Consider the following 22,182-nt stretch of genomic DNA (forward strand, 5'->3'; position numbering starts at 1 on the left):
CATGCTAATTTCAAATTTAGCCCTGGACCTTGGGCCACTTCATAAACTGCCTCCTCATTTGTTCCCCTCCCCACCACCGCCTCAGAGTTCAGGGCCAGAATTTGGTAGAAGAGGGGCGGCTATGAAATATGAACCTCAGTTTGGCCTGCTTATCCTGTCTTCAAAAAATAAATCTTAATCAAGTCACTGGAGAGAATTCCTCCTGCCCTCACCACAACTCTTTCTCTCTCTGCTCCCTTTGACCCCCTTCCACTCCCACCACCCTTTCTGCCTTCCTGGAGTCCTTGCCCTTGGCCAGCCTGCCTTCCCTTCCCCTGCAGGCTTCGCTGAGCCCCACAGGGTGAAGTAGTGGAAAAAGCAGGTGTTTGGGCTACAGAATGAAAGTTAATCCCGGATCTGCCACTCACTAGCTGTGAGATCCAGGGCAAGTCGATTCAGTCCTGAGTCTGTTTCCACTCCTGGGAAATGGGGCTAGTAATTCTCCTAATAAAGCTGCCATCATGATTTAACTGAGATAAAATGTGGAAATGGTCCCAACACCTAGTAGGGGCTTTCAATCAACATGCACGTGTGTGTGTACACATGCGTGCATAGCCCCCACTAGCCATAGCTATTCCCCAAACCTGACCCTATTCCTCTGCTGCCAGCCTCAGTGAATGGCACCTGCTGCCAGCCAGAAAGCAAGGAATCATTTCTGACTCATTCCTATACCTTGTCTTCCACCTTCAATCCATCACCAACCAAATCCTGTCAATTTTACCTCCCAGTCTAGGTCAGATACTGTCCCATAATGCCATGCACCTCTGGCACGGCTTTGAAAAGTTGCAGTTTTACATAAATGGCTGTGATCATTCATGCTCATCTCTTTTCTCATTACTGTATTCCCAGTGCCTGGCACAATGCCAGTTAGGTGCTTAATAGACATTGTTGAATAAATGAATGAGGTAGAGGTAAGCCATTTGAGATTCAGAAAAGTTAAGCAACTTGCCCAGTCACACAGTAAGCAGCCAAGCCGGGATCTGAACTAAGATCTGTCCGATTCTGAAGTTGGTGCTCTTAACCATAGTGTTAGCAGTGGTGAGACCCCTACAGCAACAGGGTGGGACGTGGTACAGGTATGAGGTAGGGCAGGAGGGCTCTAAAGTAACCTTTTGTATATTTTTGCTTGGGGACTGGACTTGAACTCTTTCCCTTTCCTGGTTAGGGACTGCATCAGTGTAAGTCTGGATCAGGATTCTAATCTGGTCAAGATGGGGTCTTCACCCTTTTCTATGTCCATGCCACAGTGATGTGGGCATGGTGTGTGTGTGTGTGTGTGTGTGTGTGTGTGTGTGTGTGTGTGTGTGTGTGTGTGTGTGTGTGTGTGTGTGTGTGTGTGTAAGGATCAAGGAAAAGAGACAGGCCAAGACCTGGTAAAATGGAGCAAGATATGGATCAATACAGAGGCTCCCTGAAGCCTGAAGGCCTTAGGGATGGGGAGTTAGCACCACCTGGTGGACTCCAGGCTGATTTCAAGTAAAAAATGAGTGATGAGGAAAGTGCTGGAGAGTCTGGGCTGAAAATGCAGGAGCAGAGTCGGAGTAGAATTATATTCATTATTGTGACCTTATGGTACTAGATGCTAGTTTAATCCTCACACCAACCCAGATCAGGAACCAAAGACCAGAGTGGTTAAGTGACTTGCTTGAGATCACACAGCTAAGGGGTGACAGAGCTAGGACTTGGACCCAGGTCTGCCTCTCTGGAGCCCACCTTCTTTCTACTATGCCATACGTTGTATGATGAAACCATGAGGATGAGCATAGGAAGGAAATTTTAAGGAAGAACAGAAGTTAAATCTCAGGTCAGTTCTGCTCAAGAAAACACTAAGCCACAGGCCTCTGGGCTCTGATGCTCCCAGGCTCCCTCTCAAGCTGCTGATAAACAGCTGGCAATAATGTTAAGATGAGCTGTCATGTCCTGAGGGCCTACCACACTAGCCCAGTACCCTATCCCTATGCCATCCCCCTCACTCTGCTTCCTATTTGCAGCAAGTTCTTAATGACTTAGTGTCTCAAAATGTTAATGGCTACTCTCTTGGATCCTTTTCTGCCCTGGCATCTCTAGGCAAGAAAAATAAGAAAGTTTAGGAAATCCAAAAATCTTAGGAATTTGGATTAAATTAAGTTAAATTAAATTAAAAATATTGAGTGTCTATTCTAGTCTGGTCTTGTGGTCTTTAAGGTTACGAAATAGACATGTGTCTGAAATATTTAGCTCCTGGCTCTACCACTTACCAACTGTGGGGTCTTAGGGAAGTCACTTCCTTTCTCTGATTCTTGGGTTCCTAATCTGTAAATGGAGATAGCCATTCCTTCAGGGGCATTGGGAAAATTAAGGGAGCATGTATACACAATAGTCTAGCATAGAACTGGCACATGCAATGCTATTATCAATGACCAGCCACATCCAGCGTAATATATCCTGTTCTAGCAGATCTTAATAGTTATCAATAAAATGTTAAAGGACTCCATTTCTTTTTCATTCATACATTTCACTATAAACACAATTAACAATCTTATTCTATCTTTTAAGATACAATCCCTAAGGAACCCAATGACTAAACTTCTGAGTAATCAAACTCTGAGGGAGCAGTCAGTCTAACTGGGACAAAAGATGGGTTGGAAAGGTATAAGCACTTTCTGTCAAAGGTCTGTTCTTAGACTCAGAAGAGCATGCAGTTCTAATAAAGGCTTTCATACACATTAATTTTCAAATAGATGAAATACATTAAACATTACACATGATAGGGAAACTGTGATTCACTTTTAAAATAGAAAGAAAATAAATGGTCAGAAAGGCCTACAGTCTCATCCCTGAAATATGTCAGTATCAAGATTTATAAATTGACAGGCTTGGTTTTCTCATGATCACTGGATGCTTGGCACACATATTAGCTGAAGAGATCTGTGAAAACCTCATCTAGCTGAATATTAGAGACCACACTTGAGTGTTTTATCTTGCTAGAAGAAGATAGCAGATGGCACTCTGGAGGCTTCCAATGATCACAGCTGGGCCTATGGGCTTTGAGGATGACGTGGGCAGGGAACTCCTGGGTTGGATGAACCCACAGCAAGACATACGATTGAAACTGCAGTACCACAGCCACCAGAGACATTAGTAACAACTTCAGGGGGCACTATTTACAGATACCATGGAATGAATGACGACTCCTGGTGGAGTTGTGCAGTGTGGTGGTCCTATGCAGAACAAGAGAGGAAAGGGGAAGATATCCTAGGTAAACAGGTAGACAATACATTGTCTAGACTGTGTGGCTTGTCTGGGTTGGCCAGAGTCTAGCCTAACTATCCAGGCCAGTCCATGGCTCTGCTTGGTGGGTGGAGTTATCTGCTTGGTATGTCTGGAGTTATCAGTCCCTCCAGAGTGGTCAGTGTTTCTAGTTTATCAGTATGTCCAGAGTGTTCTTTCTGTCTGGCAATCTCAACCATTGGTCATACCTCTGGATATCTCCTGTACCTTTCCTAGGCCTGTATGATGTTTCTCCAGCTGGACATACAAACTGAGGGTATCATGGTTAAGCTTGGAGCAGGGAAAGACTTGGGGTGGTTCAACAATTCCTTCTGGGACTCAGGGTCCTTTGGCCCTAGCAGTGTCCCATTAGCCTGGCCCCTTAAAGGAACTGTCTCCACTGTGAGGCAGGGATATACATAAGCCAGCTTCAGAGGGAGACCCAACCCACTCCAGCGTGTACTCCAGGTGACTTGGGCAAAAGGGCTCCCTCTCCCTCAACCACAGCTTCTCCCCAAACCAGCCTTTCACCCCAATGCAGCCTTGCCTGCTCCACGACCTCTATGGACCCAAGACCTGCCTTCTGCAACCTTTCCACCTTTGTACAGAAAGGACAGGTTAGGGCAGCTCTATGATAGTCACAGCCATCCAGTCACAAGGGAGCAGAGTTCTAGAGTCAGATACTGTGGATTTGAGGTGCTTCTTTGCCACTTACCCAGCTGTATGACCCTGGGCAAGTTGCTTAACTTCTCTAAGACTTTATTTCCTTGTCTATAAAATGGGGGTAATAATAGCATCTACTTTGTGGAGTTGTTGATAGGATTAAAAGAGATAATCCATGTAAACTACAGCATAACCTTGGGCAAGTTACTTAGCTTCTCTCTTCCTCAGTTTCCTCGTCTTTAAAATAGAATGAATAATAGTATCTATCTCATAAGGATGTTATGAAAATTAAGTGAGTTAAAATGTGTAAAGCACTTGAAGCAGGGATAGTTACAGAAGTGCTATATAGGTGTTTGTTAAATAAATCAATGTCAGATTGTTCTTCATTCACTCTGCAAATATCTATCAATTACCTGTTATATGCCAGACATTGTTCTTGTCCCTAGGGATGCAGAAATGAACAAGATTTCTTACTTTTGTGGAGCTCAGAGTCCAGTGAGGTAAGACAAACAATAAATAAGCTAACAATAAAATACACAAGGCAAATATAAAATAATTTCCAGGGAGAAATGAAGCAAGGTAATAGGAAAGAGAGTGATGGGGAGAAGGTGTGGGGCAGTGTTTCATAAGGTGGTCAGAGAAGGCCTTTATGAGAAGACACTTAAGCTGGGACCTGAGTATAAAAACAGAGAGCCAGATCTTGGGAGACAGGCGAAGGGAAGAGATAGTGCAAAGGTCCTGAAGTATGGTTGGAATAGAATAAGGGGAAGAAAAAGTAGCAGGAGATGAGGGCAAAGAGGGAGACAGAGGCATGATCATGTAGGACCCCGGGGCCAAGTAAAGGAGTTTAAGTTTTATTATAAACACAATGGGGACCAATTTCATAGTCCACTGCTCATTTTACATAGGGGAAACCAAGGCCCAGTGATGGGAAGCAACTGTCCAAGATCACACAAAGAATTAGCAGCAAATCTGGGATTAAGACCAATCTTCCCTCATTCCCCAGCATCATGCATTTGATTCCTGGTCACATCATATTCTGTACAAATTATATCATAGCATAACATTGCAGATTCATTGAATACAGTTTTCATGAATGAAATTGATGACCTGAGAATGGGTTTCAGGTCATTTATCCATCAAGTCCTACTGAGCACATAATAGTGCTCAGCCCCATGCCAGATACTGATGATGGGTAAGCAGCACAGAGTTTCTGCACAGAGAGGCACTGAAAGCTGCCAGCCCAGCCCCTCTTTTTCAGGTCTCCTGGTAAAGGACAAGGAATTTTTGCATTGGTAGGTAGGATGTGGGAGTCTGGCAGGAGGAAACTGGAACTTGGTCTCGTACACAAGCAGGCAGATGAAATATCTATCCTCTGGACGTCAATTTGACATAGGGAATGAATTATATGTTCATTGCCTTCTCAAGGGAACTAAAGGAACAGCACTTATTTGTAAGGGAATGCCATCTCACATTGCAGAGTCCAGTATTAGCCAAAGAGAAAACACCAGCCTTGTGCTGGTTTGTTCAGACTCTACTTCTATAATGCTCCACTAATTCAATCAAGCCCACCTGGGACATCCTGTAATTCCCTTCCCAGAGCTTAAGTAATCTGGTATTTTAAAAAAATATTATGATACTTATTTATAACAAAAGGTAAATAAGTTTAGAATGCATAAGAAGGACAAACAATTTGGCTTACAAAATAGTGGTTTATGACATGTATTCTTCTGGGGTTAAATAATATATTTACTTTGTAAATCGTTAAGAGAAATTATAAGATTATAAAGAAGAGATTTAAAATTACCTGTAACCCCACAACCAATTTTTGTTTTTAAAGCGCCGTTTCTAGGTGTGAATTGTAGGGAATTCAGTTGATTGTCTTATATCTGTTTGTTTATTTATTTAATTTTTGGCTGTGTTGGGTCTTCATTGTTGCATGCAGGCTTTCTCTAGTTGCAGTGAGCAGGGGCTACTCTTTGTTGCGGTGCAGGGGCTTCTCTTGTTGCGGAGCACGGGCTCTAGGCCCACGGGCTCAGTAGTTGTGGCGCATGGGCCCAGCTGCTCCGCGGCATGTGGGATCTTCCTGGACCAGGGCTCAAACCTGTGTCCCCTGCATTGGCAGGCAGATTCTTAACCACTGCGTCACCAGGGAAGTCCCACACAACCAACTATTAACTTTATAGTTTTTCTACTGTCCTTTCCCATACATAGAAAAAAGTTAAACAATTAAGATTATATTATATATACAAATGTATATCTTGTTTTCACTCTAAAATTGTGACTATTTTACCAAATCTTTAGATATTCTCAAAAAAACATGATTTCACTAATTCCTGTATAGTATTCCAATAAAAATACATGCTGCAATTTATATAGTCCACCCCTACTGTAGCAGTCCCCAAAGTGTGAAGATACTGTACCACTTGCTTAAAAAAATAAAATAATATTTAACAAAAAGTGTTCCATCATCAAATAAGTTTTCAAACTCTGGTTCAAACAGAAATTTATAAGTTTCTTTTCAGCAAGACTAATCTCAGAGCCTTATTACATCAATATGTATTGGACTCTCCAAGGGAATGTGGTATGCAGCATTTCCTGTTTGTTCATTTATCTCTTTATATGTGGAGCATTTCCCTGGATCCATGCTCTATAGAACATAGTGAGATACCACCACAGTGTAGACGTTTAGGATGTTGCAGTGTTTTACAAATCATTTTGCCATAACCATACTTGTATAGACAGCTTTGTGTACTCATCTGGCTTTCTCTCTAGGAGAGGTTCATTGGACAGAAACTATTGGGGAAAAAAAACAGAGTTCTGATTCTGCCCTGTCTAGCTTTTTTGCTGGGTCTCGATGGACCCCACCTCACAAGGGACCCCAAGAAAAAGTCTTGGTATGAGTTTCTTTCTGAACATCTCAAGGTCTGCCTCTCTGTAGTAGAGGTCTGTCTGGTTTTCTTTTAATAATTTTTTAACATCTTTATTGGAGTATAATTGCCTACAATGGTGTGTTAGTTTCTGCTTTATAACAAAGTGAATCAAGTTATACATATACATATGTTCCCATATCTCTTCCCTCTTGCGTCTCCCTCCCTATCCCACCCCTCTAGGTGGTCACAAAGCACCGAGCTGATCTCCCTGTGCTATGCAGCTGCTTCCCACTAGCTATCTATTTTACGTTTGGTAGTGTATATATGTCCATGATTTTTTTATTTTAGAATGATTTTAGGTTTTAGGTAAAAACCTGGAAGATAGTGCAGAAAGTTCCCATATACCCAACATCTACTTTCCCCTATAATTAGCATCTTATATTAGTATGGCACATTTGTTACAATTAGTGAACCAGTACTGATATATTACAATTAACTAAAGTCCATGCTTTGTTCATATTTCCTTAGTTTTTACCTAACGTCCTTTTTCTATGCCAGGATCCCATCCAGCATACCATATTACATTTATCAGATCTTCCTTGTTTTTGATGGCCTTGAAAGTTAGGTATTTTGTAGAATGGCTCTCATTTGGGATTTGTCTGATGTTTTTCCCATCATTAGACTGTGGTAATGTGTCAGAGGTCAAGTCAGAAGTCAAGTGCCATTCTTATCACATCATAACAAGAGTATACACAATATTAATATAACTTATCACTACTGATGTTAACCTTGATCAACGGGCTTCAGATACTGTTTGTCAAGTTTCTCCACTGTAAAATTACTCTTTTCTCCCTTCTTATACTGTACTCTTTGGAAGGAAGTCACTGCACAGAGCCCAGACTTAAGGAGTGGGAGCTATGCTCCACTTTGGAGGCCATTTTCAAATAGAAGATAGAGTTATTTATTTGTGCATTCATTCTTTGAATGATTTTTTGGGTCCATATATTGTTCAGCATGTCATGGATTAAATGTATTAAATCCAGTCCTTCTCCTCTAAGACCTTAATATCTATTTGGACACGTGGTCCAGGGATGATATCATATAGACAAAATGTAGCATTGACAACTGTGGAAGGTGTTTGCTTAGAATTCAGAATTCCCTCACGTTATAGAGAAAAGCAGGTATCAAAAAGGTATATGATAATAAGGGCATTCACTTCCCAGTAAAACAAGCATAACTGGTAAAGTTTTTAAAAAGTAACCATTTAAAATGTTCTCAAAATTGTCCTAAGGCAATATAACAAGTGAAGAAATATTTATTTAAGAAAATCTACTAAATCTTGGTAAGAACACTGAGAGTCTGTGGCACTTGAGCCATAACCCACTCCCTCCCTATCCCCTCTCCAGCTGAGCCTGACAGGGCTCCTTCTCCTTTCAGCTCCCAGTCAAGGGACTCAGTTTCTCACCAGGAGGAGCAGGACTCCAGCATTTATCATCCCCCCTCCCCAGCTATGAGTTGCAGCGGCTAAATTCCTGGTAAGCATGGCCAAGAGGAATGGTGAAGGATCCTTTCCTTCACCCAATCCCCAGGCATAGGGCAGAGGCTCTACCCCAAGCATCACTGGATAAGAATACAGGGGCCCCAATTGCCCTTGACCCCACTTCCTCACAGGGCAGCGATCCCACACTGGGAGAGGCAAGCAAAGAAGAACAGAGACTACTGCTCCCACCAAGCAGCTTCATCATAAAGCATGGGTGTCATTCCAAGAAAAGTGGTCCATTGTCCCACACCAGCTCTGGAGCTGTGGCTCAGAGATTTTTGCCCAGTGGCAGGGGCAAAAATTATGAAGGAGTGACTGATTCTTGGAAAACACATTTTAATACACTACCAGAGTCATAGTGTTAGAAGAAGAAAGATATATAAGCAGTAATCAGGCCTCATTATCTCACAGCTCACTGAATCCCACCTCCATTGACACACACACAGAAGGTCCAAGAACAGCCCATCCTTTGGGAGTGAGAGTCCTCTGTGGGCTCAGTCACAGGTCAAAGTGCTACCACCCTAGAGAGCAGTGAAGGGGTGGCAGACCTAAAGTGGGACCACACATCTCCAGCCTGGGGTTCTACATGCTTGATTACCTTTTTCGTACGTCTCTTCTGGTGTTCCTTATTTTCTTCCTTATTAGTTTAAGAAATGGGGCATGGACTGTGAGGAATAAATGAGCTCATGGAAAATCCCTTTAGCCTATAACTGGCGCACAGTAGGTACCTAATAAATGGAAGCCATTATTACCTCTCCTACTAGATTAAATTTCCTTCAGACTGTAATTCTTATTCTAGGTAAGCAGTTCTCAATCTCATGAAAACTGTTCTCTTTTTTTAATAAATACACTTTATGACATCTCCATTATTATCCTGAAATGAAATTCACAGATAATGAAACCCACCTACACACATGACTTCAAAAATATCAGTATAATGCTCTATGATGTGAAAAAATGAAATGAAAATAATTTATAATTATTCACATATTTATGTAACATGTAAATCAATATGTAAATCTCAGACATTGACAACAGTAGAACACATAAGATGAAGTGGTCAATATGAGATCACCAAGGAAACACCAATTACAAATGCAGACTGATACAGAAATGCTGTATCAGTGACTAATACTCCGAATGTTATTGATGTTGCTAACATGATTTTTCAAAATGGAGAAAAACTTATATAGTCCCTAAGAAAAGAAGTACAATTCCCTCTCAATTTACACTGTAGTTTGGTTCCTGAGAAATTCAATGTCTACCAAAACACCTTATGTCATGTAAAACAGATTTTGATTCTAGGCTCCGATAATTTATAAGCAAGTTTTTCACCTACATAAATGTCCAGCAGGACATTTGAAAGTCTAGTGACACACAGGAGCATTTTTCATTATGAGGACTGTCCTACAATTGTATTCCTGGATTCTACCTGCTACATATCAGTAAGAGCCCCCACTAACTCTGAAGTAATACTTAGGTTATGATATCTTCTCATTGAGAAGCTTTGGAATCACTGATCCAAAGCTGAAATCATAAGCAAAAATGTGTGTGCGCACAAGTGCAATGTTGATTCATGCCTGTGTGGCGGTGCATAACTTTCAGATTCTCAAGGAAGTCCATTATCCAAAAAGGACTAAGAATGCCTGCAGGGATCCTGCAGAATACAGCTGTGTCCTCATCCCCACAATGCACTCAAACAATATAGAAGTATGTCACTGAATTGGACAGGGTAATGTAGGTGTTGCCCAGCAGCATGAGGTGAGTGTGAGGTTAGCTCAGTTGGCTGGCAGAACAGAACATGCCTCTGCAGGGAGTCGTGTAGTTTATTGTTTAAGAGGGCTGGCTCACATTGCCTATTATTGTACAGCTCGATATATGGAGATTTAATCCCTCTTCTTGCTGCTTCCTCCCTCCCCAACCAAATAAAACTTCTGTTTTTACAACCAATCACATTCAAAGGCTCATTAGAGTAATCCTTTGGTTAAGGCCCTGAGACTCCAAGAAACTCCTGAAAACATGCACATCTATTTCTTGAGTGGAGCACCACAGCAGTACTTCATCCAGCACAATGCCATCATGCTGGAGCAGGTATTCAACTAGGGAGTGGTGAGCAAAAGCAAAGAGTAAGGCACTGAGGGCTGGGCCACAGGATAAGGAGGTGACTGAAGGCTGGATTGGGAGGCAGGCAGAGAAATGTCAGGAGAATGGGGGTGAAGGTACTGCCCAGAGAGAAGGGGAAACCTATGAAAAGGAATTTTCAACAATTTACACCAGCCTGTTCTGATCAATTAAAAAGCCAGCCACTTAGGCTTCAAATACTAGTTACAGTGGTTAAGTGAGCAGGCTCTGCACTCAGAAGGTTTAGGTTCAACTCCTACCTCCACCATGTACTGTGTAACCTTTGTGCCTCAGTTTCCCCTTTTGTACACTGGAGAGGATGATAATACTTACCTCTTAGAGTTATTAAGAAAATCAAGACATGTAAAGGGCTTAGAACAGTGCTGATGCACTTAATAAGTGTTAGCTTTTAATGTGTACCTACTGTAAACAGCACCTAGAACCCTATGTGTACGTTGCTTTGAAAGAAGGAAGAACCTGAGGATATTGGTCTCACCAACCCCCTTTTGGAGGGTCTATGATTGGCATCTTCTTACTTTTAACATTCAACAGATACTTTGTGACAAACCCCACTCCAGGCGCTGCGGAGGCTGTAAAGATGAACAAGCTAGTTCCATGGCTTCAATGATTACTTACATCTAACAGCTCTCAAATCTATAGCTCCAGCTCAGACGTCTTTCCTGAGCTCCACAGATGTCAACAGATTCTTGCTGAACCTTTCCACTCAAAATGCCGACATGTACCTCCATGTCACTATGTCAATGAGAAAACTCACTTCCACACACCTCCCAAACCTGTCTATTCCCCTGTGTGCTTTACAGAAGTTAATGGCACCATTATGCACCCAGTTAACCAAGCTAGACACCTAAAAATCATCCTTGAAGCCTTGTTCACTCCTGACATCTCCTCATCAAACTAAAGCAATTGATTCTACCTACTAGATACCCCTCAAATACATCCATATCTCATAATACCCCCTACAACTACTTTAAGCCAAGCCAAAAGATCAAGGGAAACTGAAAGTCACATTCTCCATTCTGATGCACACCCCACATCCCTGAAACTTCCTCAATCAAATATCATTGTGTATGTGTCTCTAAAGCCCAAGATAAATCATTTGGACACTGTTCCTATTCAAGATTATCTGCAAACATGTTCACCTCCAACAGAGGAAATAATTAAAATCTCACATAGTTTCTTAGAGCAATACTCTTTTGCACTTGATTCAGTTGGATGATCATGAAGCTAATACCTCACATTTGTATAGCTTCATAGCTTTCAAAGAAATTTCACATTTGTCACTTGGAAGAATACAACCAACTGCAGAATGAGGAGAGTTGGAGTCATTCAGCCACTTTGAAACTGAATAAAGAGATACAACAGACCTGACTTCTAGTCTGGAGATTTTCTCTTTGGTACCCTAACTCCCCGGGGAAGACTAAATAATTTACTCCTCTCGAAAGCTGGAAAGTTATCTCTTCATCTTGTAACAAAATCTGCCCATTTTTCCACTGAGCAAATTCTAGCCCCTTTCCAAGTAACCCATATGTGGCCCTCGGTGTGGGCGAGCCTGCCGGATTATTGATGCTATTCCTCTGCAGACAAACTGCATTCTATCCCTCTCTGTCTTGGTCTTTGCCAGTCTGACCCATTTGTCAGTTTTCAATCTTTAGTTATCACTCCCCACCCAGGCACCTAATATAAACTGCCTGTACATTTCCAACTTGTCCATCTTCTGAGCCTCTGAATCTACCGCATGAAAGGGTCATATTTCTCCATTTCAATTTCTGCTAATGGCCTTAACAACACTTCATGGGAACAGAAAAGGATTTCACCTTTCAAAAGTTGTCGATCACTTTCAACAAGTTCCCCATCAATTCTGACTGTGTTCCAAGGATTAATCAAGAAGGACTGTTGACGTTCACCACCCTGGGGCTGCTTCATGAAGTGCAATGTTCCACTGGATCATTTCTGCTGTCTGAAGGCCACTTGTAGTCTGGCAAGTTATATTTAATCATAATCATCCTGTTTGACAAATGGTTTTAGGGGGCGGGTCATCTCCCAAGCACATTAGCTGTCCTTTTACAATTGAGTAGCACCCCTGAGCTACCAAACCATCCCCCCTTTTGTCAAAAAGCCTAGATCAAAATTTCCAAGCTCAGGAGTTATTCAACCTTCCCCGGTGCTATATCATGCTTCTGGTGTGTTTGGGGGAGTTGAAGAAAGGAGGTGCTCGACATGTAGTGCTCATTGAGTTGGTGGTGGGGGGCTGGAAGATAGAGCAGCATATACACGGAGCCTTACAAAGGAGCCTTTTGGTTCTTGCAAACAGGGTTCTGGGACAAGACCAGCAAGAGATCTAAAGAATTGTTCAGAAGGGCTGCAAGCAGCTCACATGACATTTTGGACACATATTCCTTATTCGCTGTCCCAACTCTTGTTCCAGCAGACTTACATGGGAAAACAGGAAGAAAGTGAAGATCACTGAAGGGAAAGTGCATCCATTTGTTGTGTCAGACTTCTTGCAAGTCTATGGTGAGACACAGTTGGAGACAGACCAGTCTGTGCCCTCAAGCACTGTAGTCAAGTCAAGGAGACAGACAAGTGAGTGATTATACATTAGAAGACAGTGGAGACTTAACTATTAAGAGGGAAATTCTGGGTGCTGTGGAAAGACAGAAGAGGGCTACCTAGGAGTTCAGGGAGGATCTCTTTGAAGAAGTAATACTTAAGCTGAACTCTGAAGAATATCAAAGAGGTAGACCAGTGAGCGAAGGTGAGTGGGAAAGAAGAATGTTCCAAACATTGAGAATAACATGTGCATTCAGACAGGAGATAGAGAGAGAGAAGGAGGGAGAGAGAGAGGTGGAGGAATATGCCTGGTACAACATCACTGAATATGGCTGAAGGTCAAAGACGAGGCTAGCATAGTGTGCGGGGATGAGACCACAGAATTTCACCTGCATAGGCTGTGCTGGGAAATGAGCTGGGATTTGAATAGCTCTACAATTTCTGTTTTCTACTGTGTGTATAGCATTAGTATGAGGTATCTCAGGGCCATAAGAAGTGAAAGAAATTGAAGATGCTGTTCCTGTCCTCAAGGTGTTCAGAGTTCATTTAGAGTACAGAGTCCAGATGTGAAAAAAACTTCAGAAGTCTACGAGGCATAGTGGCAGGGATTTGGTGTGTCCGTAAGGCCTAGACATCTACATAGTAGGTGGAGGCACCTGAGTGAGCCCTAGGGAGAAAGGAAAGACTTAGGGAAAGGAGGGAGCCTTACTCAGAAACTCAGGCTCCTTCAGCTCCCTCACACCAGCCTCTTGGCCCTAGACCCCTGTCTTCTTAGGGCTAGTAACATACCCCCAGCAAGCCAGCTAGGGCCCTTGTAAACACTGTGAGGCAGACACTGACCTTCAGTAGCTTCTCCTAATGCTCTGAGCTTCAATATGTATATCTATAAAATAAGCACAGGTAAGAGCAGAGTTTGTTGCAGTCACCCTGAAAGTTCTTTCCAGAGAACACCTTCTACACCCTGCTCTCCAAGCACTTCATATTGCCTCCCTATGGTGGCAGTGTGTTAACATAATCAGCATTAATTTTGTCCTTCCGTGTACGCTGTTGCTCTTCCCCTATACAGAGGTAGAGTTTATTCCTCAAGTCCCCTTAAATCTGGGCTGGCCTAATGACTGCTTTGACCAACTGAATAAGGTGAAAGTGTCATTATGACAAGCTTAGCCTTTAAGGGAACTGGCAGTATCTACTTCCTATGCTTGGAATGATCCTTCTGGTAACCTCGCTGCCATGCTGTGAGAAATCCAACCTAAAGGGAAAGGCCACATGTAGGTGCTCTAGTCAACAGTCACTGCTAAGCTCCCAGCTGAAATCCAGCATTAACTGCCAGCCATGCGAATGAGCCATCTTGGATGTTCAGCCCAGTTAAGCACTCAGGTGACTGTAGGCCCAGTTGCCATCTGATTGTAACTGCATGAGAGACACCAAATGATAACTTCCCATCTGAGCCCACTAAAATCCCAGAACCATTAGAGATAATAATAAATTGTTGTGGTCAACCACTATGGTATCATTTGTTAGGCAGCATAACTCTCAGTGCCTTGCTATTGGGTAAATCCAGGGCTCAGTAAACGTTTTCTGTAAAGGATCAGATAGTAAATATTGGATTAACCAAAAAGTTCATTCAGGTTTTTCGAACATTTTGGCCAACCCAATATTTTTGGCTTTGCTGACCATACATCTCTGTCACAACTACTCAATTCTATCACTGTAATGAGAAAGCAGTCACAGACAAATGGATGTGGATATGTTCCGATAAAATGTTATTTACAAAATTGGGGGGGAGGGCTGAGGCCTTTGCCATAGTTTGCAACCTTTGGGCTAACTGGATAAAACAGTGACCAAGGAGTATTAAAGACTGATAACTAGGTAGGCCTTTCCAGTAACTTTAGCCTTTTAGCAGTTTTCTTGGAAACACAAAGCTTTAACCCAATGTTTCCCAAAATGGATTTTGTAAGATAGGCATTAAGGGAGGGAAATGTGTTGTTGACAAATAAATTTCTTAAAGCTTTGGATTAAATCTAAGTTATACAAGATTTTATACTGCCGGATTCCTCAGAGCCTTTACATGCTTATCCCAAAGAAGTACACTGTTTGAATTTCAGACCCAGTGCCAGGCTGCTGGGGGAAAATTTTTAAATGAGGGAATTTGGGGTGTCAGTTCTTCCTATATGTAATACCAGAGCTGCTGCTTTTATCTCACCTTCTCTCACTGCTCTTCTTCAGGCTCATTTTCTCTATAACACCCCTGCTCTACCAATAATATGCTACTTTTTTTATTGGCATTTACTCTCTTAAGGCCTTGGCTTCGCTGATATGTAAAGCTAACAATTCTCACAATAACTGTACTCCAAGGCCCCATTTCAAATTAGAGGAGCACTCCTAGCAGAGTGAAGAGTTAGAGTAAAGGCCCTAAAGAAGCAGTGTGCCTGTTGTGCTCATGGAACATCAAGGAGGCCAGTATGGCTGCAGCAGGGTAAGAGGGAGAATACAGGGAAATGAAGTTAAAGAGGTAACCAGGAGCTGGATTTTATAGAACCCTATAGACTATTTTAAGGACACTTATCTATATTTCTGAATGAAATAGGGAATCATAGTGAGGTTTTTGCAACAGAAAAGAAGCATGATCTAACTTAGGACATAAATGCATCATCCTGTTTGCACCAAAATACAGAAACTCAAAATAAATGAAACAAAAATGGACAGAGCTGAAAGAAGAAATAGACAAATCCTTAATTAGAGTTGAGGACTTCAACCTTCTCCTACCAACAACTGGTACAATTATTAGATAAAAAATCATCAAGTATATAAAATATCTGGAAAACAAAATCAACCAGCAGGTTCTAATTGACATGTATAGAACACTTCACCCAGCAACTGCAGAATACATACACATTCTTTTCAAGAGCCTATAGAACATTGGCCAAGATATATCATATCTTGGTATATAAAACAAGCCTCAACAAATTTAAGAGAATTGAAATCATATAGAACAGTGTTCACTAACCACAAGAGAATCAATCCAGAAATCAATAACCAAAAGATAACAAAAAAATACCCAAACACTTGGAAACTAAACAACACTCTTCTTAATAATCCATGGGTCAAAGAGGAGATCTAAAGACAAATCAAAAAATACCTTGAACTGAATGGAAATGAAAATACTTCATATAAAAAATTGTGGTAAGCAGCTGAAGTGCCGAGAAAGAAATGTCTAAAACTAACTGCTTACATTAGAAATAAGGAAATGTCTTAAATCAATAGTCTAATTTCCTACCTCAAGAAACTAGAAAAATAAAATATATCCAAAGCAAGGAGAAGAAAGTAAATAATAAATACAAAAAGAGAAATCAATGAAATTGAAAATAAGAAAGCAATAGAGAAAATCAATGAAACAAAAAGCTCTTTCTCTGAAAAGACCAATAAAATCGACAACCATTAACAAGACTGAGAAAGAAAAAAAGAGAAGGTGCAAATTACCAATATCCAGAATAAAACAGGGGACATCATTACACTCCCTGCAAACATCAAAAGAGAATAAGGGAATACTATAAATACCTCTATACATATAAATTTTACAACTTAGATGAAATGGATCAACTACTCAAAAAACACAAACTATCAAAACCAAGTTGAAATAGGCAATCCGAATATACCTATAATTATCAAAGAAACTGAATTCATAATTTGAAACCTCCCCTCCCAGAAAAATTCTCCTACTAAACATTTAAAGAAGAATTAACACTGATTTTACACAATCTCCTTCAAAAAATAGGAGGAATCCTTCCCAATTCATTTTATGAAGCCAATATTACCCTGATACCAAAAACCAGGCAAAGACAGTACAAAAAAAAAGAAAGAAAGAAAAAAAGAAAAGAAAACCAAAGAACAATATCTCTGATGAACCTTGATATAAAAATCCTGAACAGAATATTAGCAAACTGAATCTAAAAATGAATAAAAGGATTATACACCAATAACAAGTGAGAGTTATTCCAGGCATGCGAGGCTAGTTCAATATTTGAAAACCAAATAATATAACTCACCATGTCAATAGGCTAAAGAAGAAAAAGCATATGATTATATAAGTTAATGCATAAAAGACATTTGACAAAATCCTACACCCATTCATGCTAAAAAACTCTTCGAAAAATAGGAATAGAAAGCAAATAACCTACAGATCATTTGCAGGACAACTGATGTGTTTACTATGTTTACTCTTCTAATTGTAGTCTTTTAATCTATGAACACAGTATGTCTCTCAATGTGATATGAGCATGTGCTAAAGAGCATTTACAGAAAACCTACAGCTAACTACACTTAATGATGAAAGACTGAATGTTTCCCTCTAAGCTCAAAAACAAGACAAGGATATGTACTCTCACCATTCTTATCCAACATAGTACTGGAAGTCATAGCCACTGCCATTAAGGCAAGCAAAAGGAATAAAAGGCCTACAGATCAGGAAGGAAGAAATAAAACTGTCCCTATTTGCAGATGACATGGTGGCCTAAGTAGGAAATCCAAGGGAATCCATTTTTAAAACTGCTAAAACTAATAGGTAGCTCAGCAAAGTCACAGGATACAAGATCAACACACAAAAATCAATCGCACTTCTGTATACTAGCAATGAACATGCAGAAACTGAAAACAGAAATACAATACCGCTGGCAGTCACTCCAAGGAAATGCACTTAACGAAAATTGTACAGGATATGTATGTTGAAAATAACAAAATGATAATGAAACAAATTTTTAAAAGAGCGAAATAAATGGAGGGATATACTGTGCTCATGGATTAGAAGACTCACTACACTAAAGTCAGTTCTACCCAAAATGATTTATAGGTTTAATATAATTCTTATAAAAATCCATGCAAAGTTTTATGTAGACTTAACAAAGCTTATTCTAAAATTTATATGGAAAGGTGCAAGCCCTAGAATAGCTAAAACAATCTTGACAAAAAAAAAACAAAGTGGGAGGAATAACTCTACTCAACATTATAGCTACAGCGATCAAGACTGTGTGCATTGGCAGGGGAATAGACACATAGATCAATAGAACTGAACAGAGAACTCAGAAATAGACCCACCCAACTGATTTTTGACAAAATTTCCAAAATGTTTTAATGGAGGAAGGATAAACTTATCAACAAATGATGCTGGAGCCATTGAACATTCATAGGCCAAAAAAAAAAAAAACCAATAGCAACAACAACAAAAAAACCCTTCAATAAACCTCACACCTTGGGACTTCCCTGATGGTCTAGTGGTTAAGACTGCACGTTTCCAGTACAGGAGACCTGGGGTCAATCCCTGCTCAGGGAAGTAGATCCTGCATGCCACAACTAAAGATAAAGATCCTGCATGCCGCAACTAAAAGATCCCGCCCGCTGCAACTGAAGAGCCCATGTGCCGCAACTAACATGCAGTGCAGCTAAATAAATAATTTTTAAAAATAAATAAAAAAATAAACCTCACACCTTATCCCCCCCAAAATAAAACCCCACCAAAAACACTCAAAATGGTTCATGATCAAACACCAGTTACCAATGCCAGGAGAGAACTACAGCTTCATAGAAGATAGCGAAGTTCATAACTACGTCAACCACAAGGATCTTGGTATCGGAGTCTTCAAAGAAAACACAATACAGTCAAGCAGTGGTTGGAACAACACTTTACTTACCTAGACAAGTAAGAGCAAGACTAGCTCCAATAGTGGGTGTTGGTCCCTCTCAGCAACCACGGCAGGGAAATTGGCCTACACACACCCCTCATGTCCCCGCAGGGGACAGATATAGCAATGGGGTTGACCAGGTGCCATAGACACACACACTTAGGCAGAAAAAAGGAGTCATATTGAGTCTGAAACAGGGAAACATATTCCCACGCAAGGCAATAAGAATGGCACAGGCTGTGAGGGTTTCTTATCTTTCGGTTAGGAAGTGTTCTAGGTCCAAGGCTCTGAGTGGGCAAGCCTGGGGAGGGGCGACAGGTCAGCAGTGACTGCTCTCCCAACAATGGACTGAAATGTAAAACTATAAAACTTTCTCTAAACATTAAGAGAGAATCTTCAGGGTCTAGAGCTAAGCAAAGATTTATTAGGTCTGACACCAAAAATGCGATCCATAAAAGGAAAAATTGATAGATTAAACTTCATCGAAATAGAAAAGTTTTGCTCTGCACAGGACTCTGTAAGAGGATGAATCAACAAGCTGCTAGGTGGGGGAAAATATTTGCAAACCATATATCTGTCAAAGGACAAGTATTGTGAGTACATAAATAACTCTCGATACTCAACAGTTAAAACAATCAAATTAGAAGACAGGCAAAATACATGAACAGAGATTTCACTGAGGAGGATACATAGATGGTAAATAAGTACATCAATAGATGGTCAACATCATTAGCCATTAGGGAAATGCAAAATAAATTGCAATGAAATATCACTACCTACCTATCAGAATGACTAAAATTAAAAATAGTTGACAACACCAAATGCTGCCAAGGATACAGGGAAATTGGGTCACTCATATACTACTGGTAGGGATGTAAAATGGTATACTCCGGAAACCCGTTTAGTAGTTCCTCAACATGTTAAATATAGAGTTCCCAAAAGACCCCGTGTTATATAAATGAGTCAAAGATGGCCTCAGTGTATTGGCCCTATGTTGTTTATTTCTTCAAAGCAGGCCAGCACCCACTCTGTCAAAAGCACATCAGTGCCAAGCGCTAATTTTTATACAACCAGATTTTTAGCCATTTTTAGCCTGCTTTGCATATCCCACAAGACTACACCAAACATCTGTTAGCTACAGATTAAAGCCCCCAAGCCACTGTTGTCCTTCAGAGTCCTCTGACCCAGAGAGTCTGCACCATACTGTTGAGCAACATTACCTAGACATGTAAGCTCCATCTCTAATCCTCATCTCCCCTTGAAGTCCCCTTGCCATCCACCACTTAATAAAATAAAAAGGGGGAAATTTGGACCCAGAAACGGATGTTCACAGGAGGAAGATGATGTAAATATGGCCATGTGATGACGTAGGTAGATGGGACTGATATAGCTACAAGCCAAGGATTAATGGCCACCACCAGGAGCTAGGAGGAGACAATAAAAGGTTCTTACCAAGAAAGAGTCCCATAGGGAGCATGGCTCTGCCAACACCTTGATTTTGAACTTCTAGCTTCCAGAACTGTAAGACAATAGATTCCTGTTGTTTTAAGCCACAGTTTGTGATACTTTGCTATGGCAGCCCTAGCAAACTAATAATCCATGGAATATCACTCAGCAATAAAAGGAAAGAACTACTGATAAACACAACAACTTGGAGAATTATGCTGAGTAAAAAAAACAACAAAAAAGCCAATTCCAAAACGTTACATGCTGTGTAATTCCCTTTATATATCATTTTTGAATGGACAACATTTTAGAAATTAAGGGCTGATTAATGGTGGCCAGGGTTTAAGGACAGGGCAGAGAAGTAGTGTGGGAAGGACGTGGGTATGTCTATAAAAGGGCAACACAAAGAATCTTTGTGGAAATGTTCTGTATCTTGACTGTGGTGGTGGAGACATGAACTTACATATGTGATAAAATTGTATAGAACTTAATACACACACACACAAATAAGTACAACCAAAACTGGTGAAATCAGAATAAAATCAGTGAACTACATGCCAATATCCTGGTTGTGATTTTACACGGTAGATTTACAAAATGTTACCATCTGGAGAATTGAGCAAAGTGTCAGTGGGTCTCGCTGAATTGTTTCTTACAACTGCATGTGACCTACAATTACCTCAATAAAATTTTTCAGTTAAAAGAAAATATCTCTTGGTTGTTAAGAACAGATTTTAAATAGAAAGAGTGACAGAAGGGAGAAAGTTAGGAAACTTCTGCAGAAATCCAAGAGAGAAATGGATGTTGGCTTCAACGAGGAGTATAGCAGTAGGGTTGAAGCAGTATGGAGATGTAGTTGGATTCTGGATATATAGTATTTTGAAGGTAGAACAGAATTTGCTGACAGATGCATGTAGGAAGTGAGAGAAAGAGGAGTGTCAAGGATGACTTCAAGGTTTTAAGGTGGAGAAGGCTGTAGGTGGAGAAGGTTTGGCAGTAGAGTTGGGGGAGGGGATTGAGATAGTAAAGCTAGGGGACTACATATCATCAAGGGAATAATTGTAGATAGAGAAAAGGAAAAAACTAAGAACTGAGACTTCAAAGAAGGTTCTTAAAGCAGGGACTCAAAAAAGGTATCTCAAAAAGTTTAGGTTATCCAACTATGAAAGTATGGAATATCCAAGTGTGTGGGTTCACAGACTAGTTACAATTAGGAGTCTGCAGCACACAAGCTGAAGATTATTGGGCTAGGATATCTTGAGTTGGGGCATGGGCCTCATGATTTGAGTTTATGTGCCACCCAAGAAACCCAGGAGAAAAGTACCCTCCTTCCCCTACACCCACTTCTCCCAAAAATCCCTCAAACGACACAAAACAAAAACCAGCATGTCCAAAGTGGCTGATTTCAAAATCTGTAAAGAAATCCTTGAGTGGGCAGAGATTCGCTGTGTAAATATTGTGAAGAACGACTTCATTCTGCCACCTGATCTTTCCACTGGGAGCTTGGCTGTTTCCCCCAGATCCAGCCTGTCAGTCTTATGGTTGATACAGACTCCAGGAGATGTGCAATCCTGGCTGCCACCCTCCCCATCATGCTTCTCACCCCATCTGTTGGCTGGTTCTTAATTCTCTGTACTAGTATTAGAAGTTCCCTCTGGGAACCCAATTAGGGCGTGCTCACCAAGCAAAACTAATGTGCCCTCTGTAGGAAGTACATACAGCAGTGTTCAACATGTTGGTTTGATGGGACTTGAAGCAGCAAACAGACAGTGTTCCCATAACGCCTGTCACTCCGGGACAGAACCATAGGGGGAGTAGAAATAAGAGAGGAAGGGAGAGAGAATGGGGACACTTTGGGACACAGCTGCCACCTACTGCTGCTCTGCCATGCCTAGAAAAGCAATGAAAGCTGAAGGCAATTGCTCAGTTTGCTCGGCCCCTGGTGAGGCCGCAATATCTCTAAGCCAGTTAGTTACATAGAGGGTGGTAAGGTTGCTCAGTCTGG

The 22,182-nt window shown here is 41.0% G+C and overlaps 1 protein-coding gene across 4 annotated transcripts in view; it reads right to left on the minus strand.

Moving 5' to 3' along the window:
- The window catches only part of ARHGAP36 (Rho GTPase activating protein 36), a 151,553-nt gene that overhangs the window by 100,995 nt on the left and 28,376 nt on the right, over positions 1 to 22,182 (minus strand). For 2 of the 4 annotated variants that reach the window (XM_060138333.1, XM_060138329.1), the window contains exon 3: positions 20,184 to 20,250. The exons of the other annotated variants lie outside the window; for them this stretch is intronic. The gene's annotated coding sequence lies outside the window, so the exon portion shown is untranslated. The remainder of the gene's footprint in view (positions 1 to 20,183; positions 20,251 to 22,182) is intronic. 4 annotated transcript variants of the gene reach the window in all.

The sequence above is a fragment of the Lagenorhynchus albirostris genome, chromosome X, assembly GCF_949774975.1.
Source record: "Lagenorhynchus albirostris chromosome X, mLagAlb1.1, whole genome shotgun sequence".
NCBI lineage: Eukaryota > Metazoa > Chordata > Mammalia > Artiodactyla > Delphinidae > Lagenorhynchus > Lagenorhynchus albirostris.